The sequence below is a fragment of the Cryptomeria japonica genome, chromosome 11 (assembly GCF_030272615.1).
Source record: "Cryptomeria japonica chromosome 11, Sugi_1.0, whole genome shotgun sequence".
Taxonomy (NCBI): domain Eukaryota; kingdom Viridiplantae; phylum Streptophyta; class Pinopsida; order Cupressales; family Cupressaceae; genus Cryptomeria; species Cryptomeria japonica.
The window spans coordinates 4,175,640-4,183,529 of record NC_081415.1 but is presented as its reverse complement, the minus strand read 5'-3'; the positions used below and the strand labels follow the sequence as shown (position 1 = coordinate 4,183,529).

The 7,890-nt window shown below is 32.0% G+C and overlaps 1 long non-coding RNA gene across 1 annotated transcript; it reads right to left on the bottom strand.

The window, feature by feature from the left end:
- Window positions 1–6,289: 6,289 nt before the first annotated feature.
- Window positions 6,290–7,442, bottom strand: LOC131042578 (uncharacterized). Its single transcript, XR_009105277.1, has 2 exons — window positions 7,084–7,442; window positions 6,290–6,854 (listed from the first exon to the last, which is right to left on the bottom strand). It is a non-coding gene; the product is annotated as an uncharacterized LOC131042578 (long non-coding RNA).
- Between the last annotated feature and the right edge of the window lie 448 nt (window positions 7,443–7,890).

Sequence of the window (7,890 nt, the reverse complement as noted above, 5' to 3'; positions counted from 1 at the left end):
ACCTCTATCAAGTAGATATAGGTAAGCCACTCCTTAACCACACATCACTCTAACTCTCTACTACAAAACAAACCAATGCACTATGATGTACAAAAGGCCAAGAAATTAGAATTTGCAACTATATAACATCCAAACAGTTTGCCAAAAAATCATCCCACACATAAGTCACCATCAACACTTTGGAGATCTAATCTCAAGTTTTGAAGCAACATGTAGGTACACCACAATACCCAAAATCTCAACTATGCACATTTAAACTCAAACAAATAATTCACCAATAAAGTAGGAATTAGTTTAGAATTTCTGCATTATATGATTCAATTATATTAAATAGCGAAACATCATCATGATCTTTACCATACAAATCATTTGTGAATCATATCATTGCACCCACATCTTACATTTCTTGCATTGGTGAGTAAACTGACTATATGAAAGGTCTTTAGTGCATTTGGTTTCCTTTTAGCCTAGTGACAAATTTGATGATTAAACTTACATTAGATATCGTTACAAAAACCACACCTTGCAATATCTTATAAGCATTTCAATCTTGTGTAGGATATGTCTAGGAACACCCTCCTAGATGTAGCTAACTCTAAAGTGTGGGAGAGGTTATCTACTCTCATTCATTAGCTCTAAATATACTCAGATTTATTAATGAACTCTTGTTTTATCCTTAGTGATGACACTCCTTGACCTTGATGGTCAAACTATGTTATAAAATTGTGGACCTATGCTTTTGTGAAATAAGAGTTGACATTGTTGGTAGGGATAGTATTAATATCTTCATATCTTAACAATGTTGATAAATCATTAACAAGCGCATCTAAAAAAGACAAATGTCGTTGGCTAATATTTTCGAAAATTACTAAAATAAAGAAACTTTGTCTTCCTTTTTTTAGCAAGTGGCGACTTGTTATGGATTAGATTGTGTTGAATATTTTACAAGTGGTGACTTTCTCAAGACTTCGATTTTAACCAATAATTATGCCTAAGCCATCTTATTATTTGAAATGGACAACCTAATTTGGAGGATCAATCATTGAAAATCTTCCTCAACCATGCAAGACGATTGCAAACATCTCATGCATTCATTTTTGTATCTCGCCATCCACTGTTCAGGGCCTGCAGCTATTCTGGCTCCAAAAACATAACTGTCCTACTACGGATGTCAGTAGCATGACAGTTATACACCGTTGATTTGGTAAAGAACGACTGTGATTTTTTGAAAGTGTCAATAACATGCATTTGCTAACCCCATTTTGGAACCAAAATAGTTGTGCCCCTGTTACGCATACAACACAACTAAATTAATGATGTCGTGAACAATAGGACACAGCTATTCTGGCTCCAAAAGCGCAATATAGTATGCATAACACTCACACAATCTGAACAAGTTAAAATAGGACAATCATAATGCAGTAAAATACCTAGCTAAACATTTAATAGCATGTTAACAATGGCTTCAAAAAAACCTAGCTAAACTTAAAATTCCTCGGTGCTATGTAAGATTTGTTGGCTTATAACTCTACTTTCTTGCGTTGAATAATTTAACTTTTTTATCCTTGCAAGTAAGTTGCTGCATCTTTAAAATTTGTGTGTTTTAAAGCATAATAATTTCAAATAAATCTTTTTGTGTTTATTTTTTAAATTAATAGCAATTCGTGTTTTAAAACATATTAATTTCACCTAAAGTTTTGTGTTTTTTTAAAATTAATAGTAATTATAAAGCTTTCTGTTGTTATAAATATGATTTAATAGATTATAATTTTTATATTAGTTGGATGATATTACAATAGAAATGGTTTTAATTATTAATTAATTTGATGAGCATTAATAGTTTATTTTTAGGTGGCTATTTTTTTAATTGAAAAATTAATTATGTCAATATTTTAGAACAAATCTAATATAAAACATGAAATATTTAATATGATTTACTATGTAGGGTTAGATATAAAATATTTTATGGAATCTTAATGTAAAATGTAAAAATATAAAACCTAATGTATAATTTAGAATGTAAAATTTAAGATCCAATGTCAAACATATCTCATAATTTCTTTTTTAATAATTCATGACTACTTTAAGGAAAATGACATAAAATTTAAAAAGAATAAAATATGACATGAAATACCAATTTTAATATAAAAAATATAAAAATGCAAAACTTAATATAAAATCATTTTGTATTAAATTTTTATAATTAATATTTTCTATTGATTTATAACATATATATCAATTAAATTCAAGATCCAATGTCAAACATAAATCATAAATAGAATGAACTTGGGGTTATAATTAGGTGTAATGCTACAAAAAGCAACAATAGATATTTATCATTAAATGATCTTTGCATTTAGCTTGCATTCTCCTTTGAGGGGTACTAAAAAATGAATAACAATCCTAATACAATTATAAGGAAACAAGAGGAAGCCCATCTACAATACCTATCTATCTAAGAAATCAAGGTATGCAACTCTTAACTATATCTTCAAATCAATACAATCAGCCTCTTAAGGTAACCATGTTAATATAAAAAGAACACATGAAATGTCTTTATTTGTCTTTCTATATAATTTTGCACCTCATTTATTACTTCAAGCTATACAAGTGCTTCAAAAAAACTAACTATTTTTCTATGTAGGTCTCTTTCAACTATAATATAGGCTATAAAAAATCTATTCGAAGTACACCTTTTCAATTAACACTCTCATTTTCAAAACGCAACATAATCCCTACACAATTATATCAATTATATGTAAAAAAGTATCCAATAAATTAAGGTATGCAACTATTCATCCTCTCTCCCTTAGATCTCTCCTAAATATAATTATATTTTATTCTTATATATGAAGGCAATATTTTTACTAGCATACTTATATTTTAAAAAACCTATTCCAAATAAGTTGAGAATCAAATTTCAAAATATTTGGTCCTTGTGATTATGAAAATAATGCATGCATTTTGACAAGCACGGACATAAAAAAATTTAGGAGTGAAACATACAAATCAATTTTATGATTATGTCATTTCCATAGACATTTAAGGAAAAATGAATTCATTTGATTTCAACAATTGATTGTCAAATAAAATGTACAATAGAGATTAAGCATAATAACATAGAAATTAAGTAGCCAAACAAGAGACATCACTACATTGGATGTTTTAAAAGTGCATATTAGAGACACATTCCAATCGATTTCATTATATGGGTTTCATTCCCATAGCCATGTGAGGCAAAACCCACTCAAAAAATTTCTTAAATGATAGAAATCTTACAAATTGTGGACAACAAAACCAATGACTATTGCAAATTTAAATGGAAAGAAATAGATTTAATGTTTAAAAAGTTTATGGATTAGAATAAATATTCATAAAATTGGAGCAATACGATAAACTTTATTCAATTCCAAAACAAACAATTTACTATTTTTTTCTACATCATCATGAGGTCTAAAGACAACATGAATGAAGTTAATCTTTTTTAAAAAAAAGCCAAAGAATAAAGGTTAATATTCAAGAATCATGAGAACCAAACTATAAACTATTAGTGAGAAAAAAACATCACAAAACAATAATGAAAAATTATATTACTATGTTGAAGGCATACCATATATGAAGTTTTCAACTTACTTATTGAAATCAATGGTTCAAAATTGACTTGAGGATGCAAGATGATTGAATTGATCTCAATTGTATGTTTACATTAATATGAATTTTTTTTAAATAATAAAAAAACTAAAAAAGTATATATTTAAATATAATTAATTAGAAAAAGAATGTGTACAAAATAAAAATCTACTATTTTTTTCTTTTAATAATAATATCTGTTGATTTTATAGATTAGACTAATAACAGTATACAAAAAATTAAGCAATGAAAATGCATAACACAACGGTACCTTGGGAAAACCTCCCTCTTGGAGGTGAAAAACCCAACAACAAAGTCTAAACTTATATTAACTCATAAATCAGTATGAGGATTACAACTTCACTTCACACATGAAGTGATATGATCAACAGACCCAAATTAGAGCACACAATAGAGTGAACAACACATACAATAGACTTATCTGATTGGTTCTCAATCTGATGTAGACAAAATGAATTCACCCTAAGCGTTGTTCACTGGCCTTGAGGATGAATTTGCCAACCCTAGAAAAGTTCACAGATCTTAGTCTTGAAGTTGCTGCCCTAAATGAATCTCTGAACAAATTCATTGTTGTTTGGAATGCATATTTGCAGAGATGACTTTGTTGATCATAAGCAGATGATTCGCTAATTGTATAGATTGTGTTTTATGTTGAATGAATGTACTTACAATTATATAAGATTATACCGCCCAGATTGCTTTAGGTCGACCTTGAATTCATAATAATAGTTGACACCAAAAAATAAGGACTGCCCAATATAGCTTACAAGTTACATGATTTAGGTCCTAACCAATACACATTGCAATTACAAGTTACATGTTCACACCCCCTTAGGGATAGACCTAAATATATATTAAATTATATTATCATTATGGCTAAGGCTGACATGCCACTTAGCCATCAAACATGCTAGGTCGGCCCTAGAAGGATCCGACCTAGATATACATCAACACTCCCTCTTAGCTAGGGAGGAGTCCTTCTAGATATCTAAATCACATCATGGCGTCCATCATGGCTACTCCTAGAGGGTCGATCCATCATGCAAATGAACACAACCACCATGGCTACTCCCATGGATGGAAACCAAATAAACATCATGGTGTTAACCATAGCTACTCCTAGAGGGTGAACAAACAGAAGAGCAAAGTCAATGAATTTCTTCCATGACACCCACCATGCCTACTCACAAAGAGTGGGTCCACCATACCTACTCACAGAGGGTGGATCCACCATGCCTACTCATAGAGGGTGGAAGAGGGCTTTCACCTCAAACTTCTCCCAGAGAAGAGTGCATTACCACCATGCCTACTCACAAAGGGTGGTTCCACCATGCCTACTCGCAGAGGGCAGAATAAGGGCTTTCACCTCAAACTTCTCTCGCAGAGAAGAATGCATTAACAAGGGATTACACCTCAAACTTCTCCCTCACAAAGAAGAACTCATTAACAAGGGATTGCACCTCGAACTTATCCCTCACAAAGAAGAACTCATTAATAAGGGATTGCACCTCAAACTTCTCCACCATGGAGAAGAATTCATTAACAAGGATTGCACCTCAAACTTCTCCCTCACAGAGAAGAACTCATTAACAAGGGCTTTCACCTCAAATTTATCCATCACAAAGAAAAATGCATTAACCAAATGATGACATATCTCCCTCTAAAGATAGAAATGTAAGGCTCCCTCTAAAGCTGAAATATCAGGCTCTCTCTAAAGCTAAAATGTCAAGCTTCCTCTTTGAAGAAACTGGTCATAATGTCAACTTGAATAGGTTCTTCCTCTTTGAGAGATGCCTTCCATCTCAACTTTAAGGCAACAAGTTGTGTCTCTAGGCTTTAGCCTGCAATGTATCTTCATAGGATGCCTCAAAAAATTCCTCCCTTGAACAGCTTCTCAGTCCATCCTAAAAGCATTTAAGAGAGATTACTAATAGCTCATAGAATTTGACTATCTTGAATTAGAAGCTTGCATGATTCACTATTCCATTCCAAAGCATGAATTAGTAACTTCATAGAAGATTCATGAACATTAAAGAAAATAATACTTATCTCTTTATTGATGGTACTCGTGGGGTTAGTCCTGAAAATGTCTCATCTTTTCATCCATAGAGATTGAGATACTCAGTCCAGGAACATCACTCTTCAAGTTTGAGACATTTCAACCCTTTTCAAAGTGTTGGAACTCATGATAATGAAATTGAAATGGATGAATCTACTATTTGTAACTCATGACTAGGCTTCCCAGTCTTAGGCAAGGTCTCTTCAATGCAAATCTTAAGCACAGACCTCATGAAAGGGCTGCAACAGAACCACGTAAGGAGTCACATAGCCTCATGTCCTTCATAACCCTTATGAATATGCTACAGGTTCTAAAGTAATCTCTAGCCTATGATATATTATACAAACCCTTTGTCCAGTCCTAATAGCAATGCAAACTCAGAAATCGCAGAATATGTCAAACTCTTCAAGTGCTAACTTCTCCTAGATGCAAACTCAACATCCTTGAGATAATCATGTAGAATGGATCAAACCTGAAACTGCATCCACCTTCTTACATTCCTTGATTATGAAACTTGGAGAAAGACTAAATGGTACCAAGGAAAAAAAACATAGATGCATAAATTTTACATTCTCAATATGTTTGAAGTAGGTCAGATTACAGTCAATAGCTACAGTCATACAAAACCTGATATATAGCACCATATCGAGAATGTGTTGTCTATGAAAAGATCAATATCATTGTCATAGGACAACCAACATCCGTCAACGACATCCTTTTCTAGCTTATTCACTCATCATGGATGAACTAGATTGTTCTAACTGTAACATATTGAACAAAAATTGTTGAAATAACATCCCCAGGCCTCTGGATCTTGATGAGAGACACACATAATTGTTGAATCTCTGCCTCAGAGCTGCAACCACAACCAACCTTCAAAATATAAATTGAGGCCTTCAATGGAATCACAACATTCTGAAAATGACGACCATTTTCAAGCCCACCAAAATTGTGGCCCACAGAAAGTCGTCTAAACATTAAATGCATTCTTTCTCACCAAAAAGGTTACTGTTAGAGCCATGACCCAGGGAAAGGAGACTTGATGGCCAGTAGCAATTGCATCAATTTGACTCTTAGACCATAATCTGTGATAATCTTGTTTGATACAATCAACCCGCTCTAATACCATGTTGATTTTATAGATCTGATAACAGTATACAGAAAATTAAACAATGAACACACATAACACAACAATACCCTAAGAAAACCTCCCTCTTGGAACTGAAAAAACCAAAAACAAAGTCTAAACTTATATTAACTCATACTGATCAGTATGAGTATTACAAGTTCACCTTACATATGAAGTGATATGATCAGCAGAAAAACCAAATTAGGGCACAGGACAGAGTGAACAACACATAGAACAGACTTACCTAATTGATTCTCAATCCGATGTAAAAAAAATGAAATCACCCTAGGAGCAGTTCGCTGGCCTTGAGGATGAATTCACTAGCCCTAGAAAAGTTCACTGATCTTAGTCTTGAAGTCGCTGCCCTAAATGAAGCCCTGAGCAAATTCGCTGTTATTTGGAATGCAGATTTGCAGAGATTACTTTGCTGGTCATAAGTAGATGATTCGATGATTTTATAGATTGTGCTTTATTTTAAATGAATGTGCTTACATTTGTATGAGATTATACCGCCCAGATTGCATTAGGTCAGCCTTGAATTCATAATCATAGTTGGCACCAAAAAATAGGGACTGCCCAATATAGTTTACAAGTTACATGATTTAGGTCTTACATGTTACATGTTACCACCCACTTAGGGCCAGACCTAAATATATATCAAATTATATCATCATTATGGCTATGGCCACTTAGCCATCAAACGTGCTAGGTCAGCCCTAGAAGGATCCGACCTAGCTATACATCAACAATATCTTATAATGGTATCTTCTTTATTTGAATATTTCATGTTTTTTTAAAGTTTTAAAAGCGGGAAAAGACAAAATTATTTAAAAAAAGAAAGAATTGGTTACTTTTTCTACATTTTTAAATGATTAATCTTTCATTAAGTGAAAATCTTATTTTAATTATTTACGTTTCTTAAATAAATTACAAATAATAATTTAGAATTATTAGAATTCATTTAATTTATAGTTTTTTTTTTATTAAAATTTTAATTATTGTAGAATACTTATTTTTTGAATTAGAAATCTATCTTTTATTTCTATCTTCT